At 42.2% G+C, this 18803-nt stretch overlaps 1 protein-coding gene and 1 pseudogene across 2 annotated transcripts in view; one reads left to right on the top strand and one right to left on the bottom strand.

Annotated features, from left to right (window-relative positions):
• The window catches only part of LOC309630907 (aldehyde oxidase 2-like), a 78896-nt pseudogene extending 70823 nt beyond the window's left edge, over positions 1–8073 (bottom strand). Inside the window, exons 1-3 of the transcript XR_014249517.1 lie at positions 5350–8073; positions 2199–2241; positions 602–698 (exon numbers count right to left, since the gene is read on the bottom strand). The product of XR_014249517.1 is annotated as an aldehyde oxidase 2-like (transcript). The remainder of the gene's footprint in view (positions 1–601; positions 699–2198; positions 2242–5349) is intronic.
• The window catches only part of LOC309631111 (uncharacterized protein), a 208653-nt gene that overhangs the window by 96374 nt on the left and 93476 nt on the right, over positions 1–18803 (top strand). The window lies entirely within an intron of this gene.

Genomic DNA, 18803 nt, shown 5'->3' with positions numbered 1-18803 from the left:
CAGCCCAAGTCCTGGAATCCGGCCCTTAATGAAAGGCTGGAATCATGGCCCAGATCCAGCCCAACAGTAGAAAGAGCATTAGTGTCAGAGCCAGAAAACGTGGACTCAAGTTGTTGTTCTACATACTAGTTGCATGACCTTGAACAAGTCACTTCATCCTTCTGACATCAGTTTCCTCATCTGTAAAATGAATGCTTGGCCTAAATTGCGGTTTCTTTCATTTTTTTTTTGGCCACACTGTGCGCATGCGGGATCTGCGGTATGTGGGATCTGCAGTATGCAGGATCTTCCCTGACCAGGGATCAAACCCGTGCCACTTGCAGTGGAAGCACAGAGTCTTAACCTCTGGACCACCAGGGAGGTCCCTTAATTGGGGATTCTTAACCTGGGATGCATCGATGGGCCTTGGGGAGTCCATGATCTCCCGGAAATTGTGTGCAAAATGTTATTAGTTTTTGTAAAAGCTCATAGATTTTATCAGCTTGTCAGAGGGGTCTAAGACCTAGAGAGGGTTAGAATCACAAGGCTGGAAGGTCTTTGAGATCTTCATCAGCTGTGAGATGAGAGTGCAAGCCTGGCCTCTGGGCATCTGGGCAGATACCTTATCTCCTGGGATGCGGGGTCTCACGTAGACACCATCACGGTGCAGGCACCACAGCCTCCTCTTCCGTAGGCATACTTGGTTCCTGTCAGGTGCACTGGGAAGGGTGGTCAAGGAAAGACTCCCAGGTGGACACATCGCCTCCATTAGAGCTGCCTTCCTAGGGTGTCACTAGCGAGGAAAGTCTCCTTTGTGGGGTGAGGTGCAGATCTGAGAAGACATTCGCCTGCCCACAGGCCTCAGTCAAGGCCACTCTGTATCTTCCTAGCTTTGTGACACTGGACATAGGAACCTCTCCTTGCCTGTTTCCTCGCTTGCAAAGAGGGAAAGGCAATACCTACTTTATCTTCACAGGCTTAGCATAAGCATCTTGTAGGATAACAGAAGTAAAAGCCCTTGGAAAAATCCTATTTCATTATAGGTATTCTTCTGGGTTCCAATCATGTAATTGGAAGAGAAACACTTATTTTAGTAGTTTAATGTATTGCTAGTTTTGCCCAGTAATTTGTACTGCATTTGAAACCAAGTCAATGAGCCTTCGGAGGAAACTCCCGTCCTTATTTTCATATCCCACCTGGAGTGTCCCTCTGCTCCTGCTTGGTCCAGGTCCAATCCCAAGGCTCAGCCTCTGCTCCTCTCTTTAGTCATCCTTCTCCCTGATTGTGGCCCATTTCCACACAGTTTATGGATTGGATGTAATTAACTAGACTGGCTAAGAAGACTTCGGAATCTTTGGCTTTTTTTTTTTTTTTAAGCCATATGGCTTGCTCATCTAAATTAAGTCATAACCATAAATGCTTATCAGAGAGGTGTGTGAATGAGTGGAGTGGGCTGGGTGTGACTGGAGAGCTTGTTCCCCATTTTAGATGGAGGATGACAGACAGGCCCCACTCAGCTCTAAGCAAGACTGCTGCCAGGCAGGAAGGACTATCTTCCCATTTTTCATGAGAAATTCCTATTTTTTTTAAAAAATGAGATTTCCTAATTTTCAAACATTGACAATGAATTAAAAACTATGTGGGCTTTTAAACAAAACTTGTAATTTCTGTCTTTTTTTTTTTTTTTTTTGGCTTCTCTGAGAGATCCATTAGATTTACCAATTAAAATATGTTTGCCATTATGAAGATCTAAATTTCAGAATATAGAATGGTGGGGAAAATTTGTTGTGAGAAAACAGATGTAGAGAAAGGTAATCTTCTCCTATGACATGTGCTCTTCCTGAATTTGGAGAATTTGGTTTTCTTACAGGGAAGAGTACATGCAACACAAACCTCTATTACATAACCACCCTCTTGGGGATCTGGAAGGCATTTAAAGGAATAATTAGTGCTGAAAGAAAGAGCTTAGCTTCTATTTCATGGTTATTAAATCAAGATATAAGAAGCTCTGGGGAAACTTTATCCTCTCCAAATAGCTCAATTAACTTAATATCCTTAGAACCATTGCCAAAAGCAAATAGAGAGCAAGGGCCACGTGACCTGGCTGTGTGGGGATGGAGAGGTTTGATTATTTCTCATAATTGTAGCTGGCCTATGTTTTAAGGCAAACACAGACACGGCCAAGACTTTGATCAAAAGGGTCCAGTTCTTTCATAGGAAAGTCAGCAGGGTGACTTCTGGGTCCACATTCCTCTCAATTACCTGCATTGGAAACAGAAAAGAGAATATTATGGGAATTGAATGGGTGACCCAGAGGAATGCCTGTCATGGCCTGCTTGGTTTATGGACTGGGGTATATTAGGCCTGATTTCATTTGCCTCTTTTTTTGTGCTCTACAGGCAAACAACTTTTACACATATTTATGGAGTACAAGACACACCAAGCATCTGTGGCAACAGTGCTCTTATATGTGATTAGAGTTGGGAACTACCACTGTGTAAAGATGCCCCTGTGTTTTCCTTTAAGAGTTTTATAGTGTCTCGTCTTACATTTAGGTCTTTAGTCCATTTGGAGTTTATTTTTGTATATGGTGTTAGGGAGTGTTCTAATTTCATTCTTTTACATGTAGCTGTCCAGTTTTCCCAGCACCACTTATTGAAGAAGTTTTCTTTTCTCCATTGTATGTTCTTGCCTCCTTTGTTGTAAATTAGGTGACCATAGGTGCGTGGGTTTATCTCTGGGCTTTCTATCCTGTACCATTGATCTATATTTCTGTTTTTGTGCCAGTACCATACTGTCTTGATTACTGTAGCTTTGTAGTATAGTTTGAAGTCAGGGAGCCTGATTCCTTCAGCTCTGTTTTTCTTTCTCAAGATTGCTTTGGCTTTTCGGGGTCTTTTGTGTTTCTATACGAATTGTAAAATTTTTTGTTCTAGTTCTATGAAGAATGCCATTGGTAGTTTGATAGGGATTGCAATGAATCTGTAGATTGCTTTGGTTAGCTAGTGGGAAGCAGCAGCATAGCACAGGGAAATCAGCTTGGTGCTTTGTGATGACCTAGAGGGGTGGGATAGGGAGGGTGGGAGGGAGGCTCAGAAGGGAGGGGATATGGGGATATATGTATGTGTATGGCTGATTCACTTGTTGTACAACAGAAACTAACACAGTTTTCTGAAGCAATTATACTCCAATAGAGAGCTATTTAAAAAAAAATTGCCCCTGGCACTTAAATTCTTCACGTTTGCTCCACTATCTAATTTTGTGGAGTCTTTGAACCCAGTCTTTTGTACTCTTGAAATACTTCAAATTGGGGAAGGACTTGGATGCTGTGTGTGTGTGTGTGTGTGTGTGTGTGTGTCTGTGTGTGTGTGTCTGTGTGTGTCTGTGTATGTAAGTGTGAAGGATCCTTGAGGGAAGAAGGTTTCTATTCTGGCACCTCTGAGACACCTCCTGTGGGGCGTACGTTTGATAACATCAGGGATCCTAAGACTTGGTGGCAGAAAGGGGAGGTGAGGGAGTTGCTACCATCCTGGAGCGGCCCCTGAATGTGCCACTAGCAGCGTGGCCAATGGTGAGCCTTGTGGCCCCAGCTCAGGACCCAGGGAGGCTCTGGGGGAACACTAGAATTCCTCCCTCCCTCACCTTGAAAAGTGCGGGATTTGGCACTCTAAAGCCATGGAGGGAGCTTCTTTGCTGCTTCTTTCCCATTTGCTTATTTCCTTTCACTTTTTCTTTGGGTGTCCTGTAAACACCTCCAGCCATTTTGTTGCAACAGAGGAAAGGAAGCTACAGTGGGCCATTCATGTTTGGTTCTTCTTTCTCCCCAGAAGAAAAACATGAACTTGTGTAGACCTCAAAGAATAAAATAGTACAGGAAGATGCTTCCAAGTTGAGATATTACAATTCAAGAGCTTTCTGGATCTCTAGGGGCTGCTATCAATGAAAGAAGCAGCCCTCATCTGCCTGCCCTTACTTTCATCCCAGGTCTTTTGAATATTTATTTATTTATTTGGTTGCACGGGGTCTTAGTTGTGGCATCCAGGCTCCTTAGTTGCGGCATGCATGTGGGATCTATTTCCTTGACCAGGGATTGAACCTCGTCCCCCAGCATTGGGAGCACGCAGTCTTAACAACTGTGCCACCAGGGAAGTCCCCCAGGTCTTTTGAAAGCACTTAATGAGAAAGTGGTTGGATAATATTTTTATAATCTAGCTGATTCCACCCCTACCACACAACCTGTGTTTCCTCTAACCCTTGACTTATTCCCTGTCTGGGCTGCAGCCACTTTATTCTGGGCTCATGACTCAGAAGGGATGCGGGACAGAAAATAGAGGAAGGAGCCTCCAAAGCCCAGGCCAGTGGAACAAGTGAGTAAGGACTCAGCTTGTAAGTGAGAGTTTTGGAAGAATGTTTGGTGGCTGCTGGCGGTGGAGACTGGCTACAGGAGAGAGAGTTAAAAAGAAAGTAATGAGAAGGTAGAGGCCCTGCTCTGTCTCCTTCCTTGGGCCAAGCCCCCACGTGGGGCAGGCGTGGAGGTACCTGACCAAATTCCAGCTAAGCTCATGGGATGGGAAGGCTGAGGGGCCCTGGAGGAGAGGTGGCAAGACCCCAGAGAAGCTGCATGCCTTGGAGCACAGAATGGTCCCTTGAGAGACGCATGAGAGGAACAGGCCTGGCAGAAGGCACTGAGGGTTAACTAGTGGCCTGTGTGGACTGATGGTGAGGCCTGGAGGGGTGGCTGCCAAGGAAAAGTGTTGTAGAGTTTCCTCCTACAATTCAACTGCAACTCAGGGAAAGAGGGGGCCTGGAAATTGACTGCAATTACACATCAACTAATTCTGTATAATGGAGACTCAACAGAAAAATTAAGTTCAAAAAATAAAAAAAAAAGAGCGCTCCATTTCTTATCCTCCTGAGTTTGAGAATCGGTATATGCTGCTAGAATAGAGGGCCTCCGGTTTATCAGGCCCAGTGCTAAGGGCCTCGTATAAGAATTTAAGAGGTTCCTAATCAATGAAAGAAGCATCTCTCTCTTAATCTTTACAATAGCCCTAAAGACGGGCACCCTGAGGCTCAGGGAGGTGAAGTAACTTGTAGAAGCTTGTCCAGTAAAAGGCAGAGCTGACTTGGAACCAAAGCTGTCTGACACCGAGGCACGTGCCATTATCCCCAGTGCTTTACTGCCTCCCCACATTCCCAGAGGCCGAGCCCGGGCGGACTGGATAACAGGCCAAATTAGCCTGGTTCCCAGCCTCTGGCTTCTTGTCCCTGATTGGAGGGGTCTCAACCCAAACAGGCCACAAGTGCTCCCCTCACATTAGAAGTTCCCTGTTGTCTCTGCAAACTATGGTAGTGACACCCAACCCTTACCTTCCACCCATTCACAAAGAAAACCAACTCATCCGATCTCGATGGGCAAGGCATTGCACCCGTAGATAAAGGTTCACCTTACAGCTCCAAATGGGAATGCTCTTTGGCACCAGCTGCAGAAATGAGCAGAAAGGATTTAGGTCCAAGCAACTGAAATCTCTCCCTGTGTGGAAGCAGACAGCCTGGAGCCCCAGAGAGCAGGGCAGGGGGTGGAGACTCCCTTGCTTCGTGGCCTTTTAAGTCAAGGGCACCAGTGTGGCCCGGCCTCCTAGCTCATGCCTCACTTTGCCTCCCACCAATCCTGGCTTTGAAGCTTGCTCGTGAATAGCCCACACCTCTTCGTGCTTCCTCAGAAGTTGGAGGGCTTCAGTGTGAAAACCGTAAACAACTGTCTAAACTTAAACCCACTCTGCATGCTGCTTCCGCCCCAGGGGCATGTCCTGGATGGACTTCCTCCTTCTCATGGAGAGCTAGCAGTGGGCTTTCAGAGACCTCCCACTTGCCCCAACGTTTTTCTTATTCTAGCTGCAGAAATGTCTCCTCATAGGAAATTGCATGGACAAGTCCAGTCTGTGCCCTGAAGTGGAGGTGTAGGGTGTTGCATCCACTCAGCACCTTGACGCCCTTCCTCCTTCCTCCTGGCCCACAGGATTATTCCATTGGAAAATAGTGATCCAGTCTAGGTAACCACTCAACAGATAAATAAACTGGGACCCACCTCTCTGAGCGCAGCTTCACCTCTTTCTCCCTTGGTTGTCGTCTCTGCCACACTGGCCTTTCCCTGCTTCTTGAATGTGCTGAGTTCGTTCCTGTCCTAGGCCTTGGTGCATGTTACCCGTTCCGCCTCGACTTCTCTTCTCTCAGATGCTGGCATGCCTGTGCCTTCTGGATACTTGGGTCTGAGCTCTTCCCTGACCACCCCGTCTGAAGGAGCATGTCCATCACTCGCCTAACAGCTCTGTTTTGTTTTCTTCATGGCACTCAGTCCTACCTGACGTGGATGCTTCTTCACCTGTTATTTGCTTTCTCCACTAGAATGTAAGCTCCCTGAGGGCACCACTGTATCCCAGGCCTGGAATGGTGCCGAGCACAGAATAGATGCCCAAAGAGTACCTGTTAAGTGACCAAAGAAGGCTCTTCCATGCTGCAGTGATAGCAACACTGTTCCTGTCCGGCTGTGGTTGTTTGTCCTTGTATCTTCCCTCCTTCTCTATTTACCATCAAAAAGCAGCATCAAACCTCCCTTCACTGCTCTCTCTCATTCCAAAAGCATCTGCAGATCCAACCAATTGCGTCTTTACTTTCTGCTTAATAAACCAGGAAACCAGTCTCTAATCTGCTACTAATAGTTGTTGGTTTATCAATGTTTGTATCTCATTTTCCCAATTAGGTAATAAGCTCCTGGAGGTTAAGCAGCTGGTTGTTTCTCCCACCATGAAGCAGTAAATGTTGAGTCAGATTTTAAAGAAAGGACAGACATTGGCCAAGAAAGGAAGGACATTTTAAGCAGCAAAATTGAAAATAGCAGGGAAAGGAGATACAGAATCTAATTCCTTGTGTAGCCTTGAGAAAAAGCATAGAAGCTAAACCAAGCAAGGTATGTGTGGGTGACAGTGGGTAACATCAACTGGCTTTAGCAGACTTTATCTTTACAAGTAATAAAAAAATATAGTTATTGAAAAGAAGGGAGATATATGCATAATACATACATCTACATGCCTAAACAGATCAAAAAACAAAAAACCCTACCCACTGATCTGGAACATCTGAATTCCTTGGGGTGTTTCTATGGTGAAGTCTTCTAGAGCACTCATGAACTGGAAACAACCTAAATGTCCAAAAATAAGATATAGATCAAATAACAGCACAACTATCTATAAACATGCCATGCAACCATTATGTCATGATGTCACTGGAGAATATTTAATGACATTGAAAGATGTTTATGTTACTAAGCGAAATAAGCAAGCAATACTAAACGCACACGTACCTGTACATAAAGAAGGGTTTAGAAGGATACACAGTAAAATATTAATAATGGTTATGTATAGGCGATGGGATTACAGATGATTTTCTCTTCCTTTTTGTCTTATTTATATTTTCAAAATATTAAAGTAGGTCTTATTTTAATAAGAAAATTTTCTTTGAAATAGAAAAAGGGGGCTTCCCTGGTGGCGCAGTGGTTGAGAATCTGCCTGCCAGTGCAGGGGACATGGGTTCGAGCCCTGGTCCAGGAAGATCCTACATGCCGCGGAGCAACCAGGCCCGTGTGCCACAACTACTGAGCCTGCGTGTCTGGAGCCTGTGCTCCGCAACAAGAGAGGCCACGATAGTGAGAGGCCTGCGCACCGCGATGAAGAGTGGCCCCCGCTTGCCGCAACTAGAGAAAGCCCTAGCACAGGAACGAAGACCCAACATAGCAATCAATCAATCAATCTTTAAAAAAAAAATGTGAAGAAATAGAAAAAGATATAATTTACTTACTGAAGGCTCTTCACTACTATAAATCAATTTGATGTTGCATATTAGCATTTGTCACACAAATTATAAGGCAAATGGAATAACAAGGCTGTCCCCTTCTCAGCTCAGGAGTGAAGGAGGGCGAGGGAAGGAGAGAGACAAGAAGGGCCAGGAGAAAGCCGTTGGAGGCCGGGAAGTGTCACCCTTTATGCCCCACACTCGACACTCTCTGTGTATTATCAAAACTAGGCTGGGGAGGTCCTTCATGTGCAGCCTCATGCCCAGAACGCCAAGGCACCCAGAGACCCAGAGGAGTCAGTTACCACTTTATTCAGTCCTTGCCTCACTTTGAGGTAGAGTTTTAAGAGTAAGCTGATGATGAGGGCTCGCCTATATTCTACCAGGCCACCCTCAGCTGCTGGTGGGATGTAAATCTCATCCAGGACCGCTCGGCAAGCATCACTCAGCATTCGTTTGTCCCATTGCCACTACTAGTAGGAAAGAGTGTAAACATTTCACAGAAGAAGCAGAGACAGACACTAATCTAATAGAGCAAGAAGAGATAGAGGGCAATCTGTATCCATCTTTGAAGTCTACACAAAATAATCCTCAAATATCTCAATAGCTTTCTTTAGAATCTGATGCAGTGGTTCCCAAATTTTCCTACCAAGTCCTCCTTTTTTAATATTACTTTAAAAATTTTAATTTTTAATTGAGATGTAACTGACATATAACATTACATTAATTTCAGGCATATAATGTAATGATGTGATATTTGTATATATTGTGAAATGATCACCACAGTAAGTCTAGTTAATATCCGTCACCACGCATTGTTACTAAATTTCTTTTCCTGTGATGAGAACTTTTAAGATCTAGTTTTTCAGCAACTTTCAAAAATACAGTACTGTATTATTAAGTATAGTCACCATGCTCTACACTACATCCCTGTAACATTTATTTTATAGCTGGAAGTGTGTACTTGTTTAACGCCCTCCACTCATTTTGCACTCCATCTTCCACCCCACCCCACCCCACCTATGGAACCACCAATCTGTTCTCTGTATGAATGAGCTCAGTTTTGGTTTGGTTTTGTTTTAGATTCCAAATGTAAGTGAGACCATACAGTATCTGTTTTTCTCTGCATCATACTTAGCATAATGCCTTCAAGGTCCATCCATGTTGCCACAAATGGCAAGATTTCCTTCTTTTATTATGGCTGAATAATATTCCATTATCCATATATATTTCCTTTATACATTCATCCATCAATGGACACTTAGGTTGCTTCCGTTATCTTGGCTATTGTAAATAACGGTGCAATCAACATGGGATTGCTTATGTCTTTTGAGTCAGTGTTTTCATCTTCTTTGGATAAATACCCAGAAGTGGAACTGTTGGATCATATGGTAGTTCTATTTTTAATTTTTTGAGGAACAACTATACTGTTTTCCAAAGTGGCTGCACCAGTTTATATTCCCACCAAACAGTGTATAAGGGTTTCCTTTTCTCCACTCATGTTATTTCTTGTCTTTCTGATAATAGTTATTCTAACATGTGAGGTGATAGCTCATTGTGGTTTTGACATACATTGTGATTAGTGATGTTGAGCATCTTTTCATGCGCTTGTTGGCCATCTATATGTTTTCTTTGGAAAAGTGTCAATTCAAATCCTCTTCCCATTTTTAAATTGGATTTTTTTTTTATTATTTTTAATGTCATGGCCTGGGAATGTTGATTTACCTCAAATAGCTTGGATGAGAAAAACTACTAAAATCTGGGACTTTGTCTTGTTCACTGCTATATCTCCAGCAACTAGACCACATCTGGCACATACACTACACAGGTAATGACTGGTAAATGACTGAATTATTGATGATATTTGCAACATTTTTCACGAATGAAAGTTTCTATATAAATGCTTTGAAAGCATTTATTTTACTTATTTTAGTATCTGAGAAAAAACTTGCACTAAGTTCTAATTGTTGACAATGAATATGATGGGTGGATAAAAATTACTGTAAAAGCACTAGTTAGAAGAACTTCAAAAACTTACCGTCCAAATGCTAGAAATAATGAGAATGACAGGAGGAAGGCCAATTAACCTTTTGGAATATTTCATCTTCTTTAAGCTCTTTAAGGACATCTTTAGCTCTCTTAGGACACAGTATTGGAAACATTTACTTATTTTTCAGGTTAATTAAAAGTGGAAATTTGAAGATAATATCTACTTATATTATCTTAGATTAATTTGTGCATTAATCTTATTATAGAAACTGCAACAAAAGAATCATTATATCTTGAAGGAGGTGGGTTTTTGGGTGATTTTTATTTTCTTTGTACTTTTTTGCAGTGCTTAAATTTTCTGCCATCTCTCCACTGATCTATGCTGATCTCAACTGCCTACCCTCACCTTTAACAACACCAGGGTGGGGCTCTCCCCGTCACCAGAACTACTCCAGCTTTTTGTCCACTCATTTCCTGTCTGACATGATTAGTTTTTTCCTATTTCAAGCCCTTCCTCTTAGATGTAGAGACCTTTGAAGACCGGACGCTGTATCTTTTAAATTCTTGGTAGTCTTTGGAGTTTAGCACTGTGCCTGGCATGTAGAGTGGTAGTTAGTTAATAAATAAATAATTGTATTTAAAATATTTGGTTAATAAATATTGGTTGACTAGGAAGTATCTTTATGGTAACGAACTTTCAGTTTACCAGAAACTTGCTGTAGATGATGTTGACTATAGTTTTACTCAATCTTGGCTAAGTTGCATCTTTGTCTGAAACCCCAAATTCAACTCTTCACACAAAGGGCTCTCCTTTTGCAGGGCTAATGTACCCTTTAGGCAGAGAGATAAGGCTCATGGAAATGTGTTCATTTCTTTTAAAATCAAAAGAAAAAAGTGGGTATAATAATAATGCATATATAACACTTAAGGCAGCCTGGATTATAATTATCCTTATACTGACACAGTCATTTATATTTTTTACTTTATTTTATCTTTTACGGAGGAAGGGACTCACGAAGCAAAGTGCCTAGGGCCCACGAAGTCATACCATGGCCCTGATATGAAAGCAAATCCGATGGTCACCTGGGAATGCACCCCTTCCTATGAGCAGTCCCAGAGGGCTTTCTGCAGCAGCTGGTTGGATATGGAGAGGACACCTCTCCCTTGGAAGCCTGTCTGCAACCCACCGCTCAGGGCGAGCTGGGCTTCCCTGTGGTGGGCGGCAGGTTAGGGAGCACTTATCTGAGTAGAGTGTGGAATATACACAGATAATACAACCTCTTCCGACTTGAGGCTGGCTTCAGGTGATTTCTTGAGGAAATGGCTGTCTAAAGGAATCTGCCGTTCTCCTTCTATTAGAGAAAATGACCTTGATTAGGATGAATTTATCAAATTGGAGAATATTCCGCAAGGGACAGACGTAAAGAGAGAGTGCAGCTGGGAGCCAGAGATGTGGGTTCTCGGTCCCACTCCCAGGCTGGGTTGGCTGATGCAGGTTATGGAAACTCTGGGGCTTCCGGTTCCTCTTGCAGAATGCTAAGGTTGGACCCAATACGCTGACAATCTTTTCTGGTTCTTATCGCCCATTATACACCACACAACATTTTGGCTTCAAAGAACTTTAAAGCTATTTGGAAACAACCTAGTACAATGTAGATTCACAAATAGGAAATGGGTACAATGGTTACAGTGTATTTCACAAACCAGAAAACTGAGGCCCAGAGTCCAGAGAGGTTAGGCGACCTGTCCAAAGAGCTAGATATGGGACGAATGGCAGAGGTAGGATGCCTGATATATAGCTTTTTCTCCCCTTAAACAGTTTACCATGCTCTCTTTTTTGATCCACCATAATTTTTAAAATTTGATTTTAATCAAAGAGAGGGTAGCATATCAATAGACCCATGAGTAATATGCATTTGTCTTTATTTCTTTAAGTTTAAATCATTTTCCCTTGGCAAAGCTCAAGTTATCTTTGACTAAAGAGAGAAGTAATGAGTAATAAGCCCCACAAACTTGATTTTGTTTAAAATGAAAAGTACTATAAGGAAAATTTTCACCTTTATGAAGCTCCAAAATGAAATATGCCATAAGACTTTAAAATCACATATATACATCTCATTAAATTTTCCTTTAACTGCTTTGATACTAAAATTTGGACTGTGCATAAATGTGGCCAAATAGTTCAGAAAAATTTTCAGGTGCAGTAACTTATCTGATCTACAAGATAGAGAACATCTGGAGAACAGGATGATTGATCTCGGTTTCATCCTTACATTTGAGGTAATGTGGATATAGCCTATACATATTTGGTGAGTCTAAGTTAGATATATTTGGGTTCCTAGTTCCTAGTTTGTAGAAGGAGCTACATAAGTGATGTGATTATAAAATAAAATGCCGAAAGCTTGGTCTCTTACCTTTAGATATCAGATTGATGGTAGCATTTCCTGCTGCTAAAATGGGATTTAGGTCAGAAGATTTAGGCCTGCTCACCACATGTCCTAAAGTCTAAATAAATATTGCAGTGATAATGTGATATCATTGCATTTTTTAAGCTACACTTAGTTATTTGACAAATAAGGAATTATGTATATAGAGATCTTGTGTAAGTTTTAAAAATTCCCTTCTTTGCTTCATAGAAAGATCTGGCAAACTTTGGGGGCAGCTAAATATAGTTAGATAACACATTGTGCAAGATTCCCACCCCCCTGACCCCAGTTCAAACTTATTGCTTGAGAAAATATTGGTTTTCCATGTGCAAAGAGGAGAAAAATTTCTTTGAGAGCTGACCCTAGCATGAGTGTCCAATAACATGGGGGAGAGTGGAGATTGGAGCCTGAGGAAACTCTAAAGACCCGGGATATGTAGATTCACATTCAGATGTGTGCTGTGCTGCTGTGCAATGCAATTCTTCTTGTTGTCACAAACTGTCAATAAAGCTGCTTTGATACAGCCTTGAATGAGGACCTTTGAGGGGAGTTAAGGGGGTAAGGCTATGTCAAAAGGAACAATGTGGTGCAGAAAAAGGGACAAAAGATGCAGAAGGGGAAAACATATGATCGATTCTGAAAATTGACAGAAACAGGGCCAGAGACAATCAGGAGAAATGCCCTCCACCAAATCCTGCTGAACTATCCACCCTGCGTGGAATGGGTAGGAGTTCCCACCAATTACTCTGAAATCTTAAAAAATGAGGAAACCTCACCAAGTTAGAAAACTGGGGCACGTCCAAGTTAGACACCCAAGATACACATGTTTGGAAACTGACCTCAGTGCAAAGGTCTAAAAGGAGAACTAGCAAAAAAAAGAGTATTTAGGAAATGTAGGCTCTTATTTACTATACCTTGGCTAAGACATATTTCATAGACTGTCAGAGCTGCACACAGTCTTAGAGATGGTCCATTTAGTTGAACCTTAATTCTTAAAAATGAAGAAAGAGTGGCTTAAAGAGGTCAAGTGGCTTTTCGAAGATCATGGCACTCATAGATGACAGGCTGGGAGTAGAATTTAGGCACAGTCAGACTCCAGTACCATAATCTGGTGATACAATATGCCACTTCTCACTTTGGACACACACGTACACACAGTGTGATACCTCTCACTTTGGGCACATACACACACACTCATACCCATCTTGTAGAGGCTTGTTTGATATTAACTTGAGATTCTTCTTCAGAGTAAGGTTTGCTAGCCTGAACAGAACTGTATGCCTGTGTATAAATGTGGCTTATTTCATATAACACTAGAGAACATACCGCCATGCTCCTAATCTGGGCTCCAGCAAGCGTTCTCAGGTGCTGCAGGGGAGCATGGTAGGTCTTTGTCTTCTCCTCTGGTTGCTCAGCAACAGTGAAATGTAAGGCATCATTCAACTGAGCCAGGCTGTATCCTACACCTATTGTCACCCCTGAAAGTAAGGTCGTGGAATAGAAACTTAAAGTGGATGGTAACGAGATGCATGGGCTGCTTGGAAACACTCTTTCAAATATATCTTCTCTTTTCATATTAACTTAGAAAGACAGAAAACAAAGATCAAGATATTTTTGGCAATTTGCTTTATTCTCAAATATTAAGTACCCGGCTTGGTACTTAATATTTTTCTCAGTCATGTATACAGTTATATATGCCTTACATTTTAGGACAACTCAACCACAGATATCTGAAATTCATTACATTGTTTATTCCCAATTTAGTGCTTTCCTGAATAAATTGATCAAACGCGAAATTTTCAGCCAAGGTCCTATAAGACTTTTAAAAGATCATTACACCTAAATGGGAGTTGACCTGCAAATCTGCATTACCCATTTGCCCTTTTTCCATAGTCATGTCTTCCTATTGTTTCCTATCAGAACAAGAACAGACAGCTGTCCGAACCTTGGGTCGGTTTCATTTGCCCGTGTGCTTACAGGGAGTGCTTTGAGTAGTGATGTCATCTAGCTCATGCATCATCAATGGGGGCAATACTGACCCCGAGGTGGTGAAAAACGTCTTGCTCTTTTTATGTATAAAGCCCTGATACACATACAGATATACAGTCTATCTGTGGTGTTAAAATTTCATGGAGGGATGATTAGAGAAAAATTGTCTGTCACTCCTTAGAGAGGCAATAATTAAAAGGTAGAGAAATACTGATCTAGTTCTGCAGGCTCTACCTGCCCAGTCCCTCCACCTCTACCCCACCCTAACCAAGTCCCTTCCTTCCAGCCCTCCCCTGTTCAGCCTGGCCTCCCCTTGCTCCACTTATTCCTGTGGGTCCATTGATACTGACTTTCCAACAGGCAAAAAAAAAAAAAAAAAAATGGGCAGACTGAGATTGGCAGATCAGAGGGGAAAGCAAAAAATTCTCCATTTGATTTCTGTTTACTTATTTGAGATTTACTCAGATGTAGGATTTTTAGCTTCTATAACGTGTTATCCATTCACATGCTGAGTTTGGGTAGTGGACAGTGGGATACGTGTCTCAGACAGCCTTATTGAGTGCGTGACAAGGAAGGAATACTTGACTAGGCATAAGAAGACTTAGGATCTAGTCCTGACTTGACTATGTGTTAGCTGTGTGAAGTTGGGAAGTTACTTAAGCCCTTTGATTCTATATCTTCTTTGGGAGAATGGAGATTCCAAGGCTACCTGCTATGTCTACCTTCCAGGGTTGTCGTGAGGATCAAAAGAAACAAGAAATGTGAAAGCACTTGGTAAATTGTGAAAAGAGTATAAAAATAAATAAGGTTGTTGTTTACAGTTAAATTTTCAAATCTTGTGGCCCATATCTTTTCTCTTTTTGGTGAATATGTATGTGTATAGGATAAGCCTCAAGCAAATTTGTGAATCAGGGAGTAATATCAGGCAAGAACCTTTCCTACTGGCCAGCCAATGTCTTAAGTCTTCTTATTCGGTCAATCTCTCCATACATGGCTGAGCTATGTGCCATCTTCCCATCATTACGGCTTCTATGACAATGTAGCACGTAGTGACACAGCTGAGTGGGTCAGTCTGAAAAAGCTCATAGAAGACACATATAGGTGCTCAATAAATATTTTTGAATGAATAAATGAGGTCAGATATTCTATGAAGTTCTCAAATTAGCCCAGTGCATGTAATTGATTATTAACAGCCCACTAGCAGCCAATGGTTACATCTTATTTGAAAAAAAAAAAGATGCATACCATCATCTGTGCTGTCCACAAAATATAGTTCTGGAAGCCCAACTGGAGGTATAAAAACTGGATGGAATTCATCTTTGAATTTAATGCTGGGTCCTTAAAAGGAGAAAAGCATTTAAAGCAATCAGAAAAGAAAGACAATGGGTGTTAATATATGTTGCTGGCTGATAATTCAGAGTGAAAATTACAAGGCATCTCATTTGCAAAAGAAAACAAAACATTCTAAAGGATCACAGGTATCCACTAATAAAAATGAATCTTATTTATGAAGAGTTTAAAAAGAGACACAGATGTTTGGGTTATCTAATCTAGACTAAAAAACATACCTAAAAACCACCTACCCACCGCAGCGTTCCCCCATGACGAGGGGGACTTTGGGGAAATTGGTTTTCCGCTCCAGAAGATCATTCGAGTTTATAGGGATGATCCAGGTTGTCCTCTCCCCTTGAACATTAGCCTTCTTTTGTTTGGATCTTCTGCCATTCTCTACAGGGAAGCAAAGCCAATAGGTTTTCAAGTAAGGCCGTTGAACTACATGGAATGAGTATATCCACTTCTCTGGGTATCCAAGGGGCCTGCTCATCATTTAAGCTTTCTGAGGCAACCTAACTTCTAGGTATCAGGAAAGGGTGGCCTTGTTTGAAACTACCTAGATTGATAAGATCTGTGTTAGCATCACTGAATAAACGTCATAATAGGTGTCTGTCCATCAACAGCTGCATATAGAACAGAGCAAACTCCATATTTGTGAAGTGAGTGCCCTGAGAGGAGGCAGCATAGTTGAGTGAAGTTGTCTGAGCTTGGAATGAAAGGGCCAGACTTCTTGTTCTAGTTCTGCCCTAACAGTGGCTCAGGGGGGCCTCTCCTTTGGGGATTAGATGTTTTGGTAGGACAGAAATTGCTTATAGGCAAAATTATTCTTGAAAAAAAATCTCTTAAATCATTCACCCGGTAGAGTGTAAATGAATATTTTTACAACTCTGTATATATATATAATACATATTAATATATTTATATATTAACATATAACATATATAAATATATTAAAATACATGTCTTATCTACATATTCATATCTATATATAATCTTTAAATACTAGGTGTGTCCAAGTTCTCATGCTCTGAGGGGTGTGTAGGTGAGACAGGCTGGGACCTGGGACCCTTTGCTGCAGGGCTGCAATGCCTGCACCTGGACAAACCTCTCCTTGAGCAACAAAATACAAGGAAACTATATGGGACTAAAAATAACTGTGTGCATGCACAGTTGGGGCAAATTCTGGACAAAAGATACAAAGAGACCAAAAACCCAACTGCCTCTTTTGAAGAGCTGGGAGCAAAAGCAGGGTGCTGTGCATGCCCCCTGCACACAGCACCACCTCATGGGTGGGCAAACCACCTAAGCCACACCCCTCCCCAACCGAGCCGACCCCTGGACACCCCCCTACCCTGACCCCATAAAAGGAACAAGCTCGCCCCCGCTCAGGGAGTGAGCAAGCAAGGGAACCTGCTGTTTGTTCTCGCTCCCCTCTGCTGCAGCAGGGGCCCCAATAAAGCCTTGCCTGAATTTCTTGTCTGGCTTCTGATCAATTCGATTGATTAAGGAGGCCAAGAGCCCTGGCTGGTAACACAGGGACTGAGACATTCTGAGAAGCCGGTAGAATCATATCCCTCATCTCATGCTGTCTCCAGAGCATAGTCATGGAATAGAATGATGGGCCTACCACACTATTTGTATTATTCTCTCTTCCTCCCCACTGAGTTGAGATCACAGAGGTTTATAGTAGGAATAATGAAATTCCATTATAATAAGTATCATCTGATTTTTACTTTACTAGTTTTACAAAGTGCCTTTGACACATCTCACAGTGTAGCTGTGTGACCTTGGTTAAGTCACCTACACTCTCTGAGCTCAGGATCTTCAATGGAGGGGGTAGATCAAAGCACCTCTGTGGTCCTGGCAGCACCACTCTCCTAAGCTCTCTGTTTTATATTATTCACAGTGGAGCTGAACATGTTTCTAAAAATGGGTTATCGTGTTGGACACACTTCCAACTTTTAATATCTAAAGCTCAGTAGTCTCATAGTGTAATACAAAAAGGCTTATACCACATCATGTTATAAGACAACAAAAGTATCTTACTATCAGTTCAGGAGGGAATAGAAGTTCCTGGGTTGGATCCAAGGGCTGGAATTCGTCTTCACTGTACAGTTTGGTACATATCTCAACAAAACAAAACAAAATACAAATGGAACTTCAGAGATGCTGAGAGATGTATAGGAGTCTCTAAGTGTGAGACGTCAGAGTCAGAGCCTACATCTCTGACATTCTGGATATAAAATGCAGGCGCCAGAGCCACAGGGCAGCTCTGGTGGAATTCTTCCCACCCTCAGAGGACCCTGATGCTTTCCCTGGCAGATTTGCTGGGCCCTGGGCTTCCTCTTTTGGCATCAGGAATTGGGTTTTAAGCTTCTGTGCTGGGTCTCAGGTATCACAGACAGAAGTTTATTTGCCACGAGCATGAAGATGCCTCACTGCCTTCATCCCCTTCAGTGCTAGTTGGGGAGTGGGAGTGGGGGTGAACCCAGATTGAGGCACAGAAAGTTGTAATGCTTCTGAAGGAAAACAGCCTTCTGTGGTGACCGGCCTCGTGAAAGTCATGGGCTTGCTAATTTTGGGGGCTTTTAAAGGCTGCTTATGCCCTGAGTTCACTTACTTTATACTTTACTCACTGAAAAGCATAGAAAGCTTGAATAAATTTGGATTGTTGTGGGTATTTTTCAGTCAATCCCAACTGAATTAGAATATCAGGTACTTACTTTTTCCTGTCTATTTGCAAAAGACTTCTCTTCTTAGTCCCTGCAACATTTTCCTGATCCTTTCATTTGACAAACAGTTGATTCCTTAGGAAGTAATACAGTTTATAACAAATTCATTGGTCGATTCTTTAAACGCCAACCCAAGTACTCGGAACTTCCCAGGCCCTACAGGAGCTATGGAAGAAGTAATAGAGCTCATCCTTGCCCTCAAGGACTCTGTAATGGGGTGGGACAGAGTACAAGCTATTCCATCACTGAAGGATCAGGGAAAATACAGGGACTGTGCAACCATGCTCCTGAGAGGGCCTTGTAAATGGTGTCACTCAAGTCTCAGGAGAAGACAAAGGGGTTAGAGGAGGGTGGGTCAGCCAGCTAAGGCTTCCTACTGGAAGCAAGGTATATGGAGTATATTTATAAGGTGGTAATTAGAAAGCCAAAAAGCTGGCTCTTCATCATAAGGGTGATACATGTGTATCTTTAATGAAGTCCTGGGAGGACAAACTGCCTTTAAGAT

The sequence above is a fragment of the Balaenoptera borealis genome (assembly GCF_965194805.1).
Source record: "Balaenoptera borealis genome assembly, chromosome: 6".
In the NCBI taxonomy this organism is placed as follows: Eukaryota; Metazoa; Chordata; class Mammalia; order Artiodactyla; family Balaenopteridae; genus Balaenoptera; species Balaenoptera borealis.
Note: the sequence above shows the minus strand (reverse complement) of the source record. Positions and strands in the feature narration are given on the sequence as shown.